We start from the raw sequence: 947 nt of genomic DNA, 5'->3' as shown, positions 1-947 counted from the left end.
GGTGCTTGAGAGTCAACAGTAGGAGGGCTTCTGGAGTTCTGGCCCCGCTGGGGGACCTCCTGATGGCCCCTGGGTTTTGGCCACCGTGTGACACAGAGTGTTGGACCAGATGGGTCATTGGTCTAATCCCTGACCTTCCCACCCTAATATTATAAAAAGAAGAATTACTCAAGCTGTTTTGGGTCCCTGCTGGGAAGAAAGGCAAGGTACGAATGAACAATAATAATAATAATAATACCCACCTCTAATGAGATCAGGATGTTTAGCTTCCCCCACAGGGGATTTTAAACACTTGGGGAAAAGAGTTGAGAACCACTTCACTTATGGGAAGAATTCACTTCCCAACAGCACTGGCATGAAGGAATTCTGGGCGCTTCCTCTGTCGCTCTCCCATAACGGAGTGGACTTTCAGAGGATCAGACCAATGGCCCCTCCCGCGGAGTACAGTCTTAGCTGCAAGGGCAGAAGCCTCCAACCCCAGCAAGCCAGGGGCCTTCGGAAGAGACCTCGCCCAGCCCACGGCCCTCAGAAACCATGACATTGGTAGCCAAGCCCTAGTCTGAGACACAACTGCTCCACCCAACTGGTTAATGTCTAAAAAGAAGAAGGCCAGGCCTCAACGCAGAAGCCCTGCCCTCCACCCTGAAATCCCCGCCCTCCACCCTGAAAGCCCCGCCCTCCACCCTGAAAGCCCCGCCCTTAACTCCAGATACCTTTTGGCATGCTGTTATTCTGGGGGAAAGCCAGGGGTCGTTTCGTAGAAAAAGAGCTAGGGGGACTCATTAGCATAACTCATTAGCATAGGCCACACCCCCTGACATCACCGGAAGTGTGTCATAAGGCCACAACCCCTGACATCACCGGAAGTGTGTCATAAGGCCACACACCCCGCCCCCAACGGTCCCGGCCGCTGCCACCGGCCTTGCAGCGCCACTGCCTAGCCCCAT

Source organism: Gekko japonicus, unplaced genomic scaffold (assembly GCF_001447785.1).
Source record: "Gekko japonicus isolate JY-2015 unplaced genomic scaffold, Gekko_japonicus_V1.1 scaffold3949, whole genome shotgun sequence".
Taxonomy (NCBI): Eukaryota; Metazoa; Chordata; class Lepidosauria; order Squamata; family Gekkonidae; genus Gekko; species Gekko japonicus.
Note: the sequence above shows the minus strand (reverse complement) of the source record.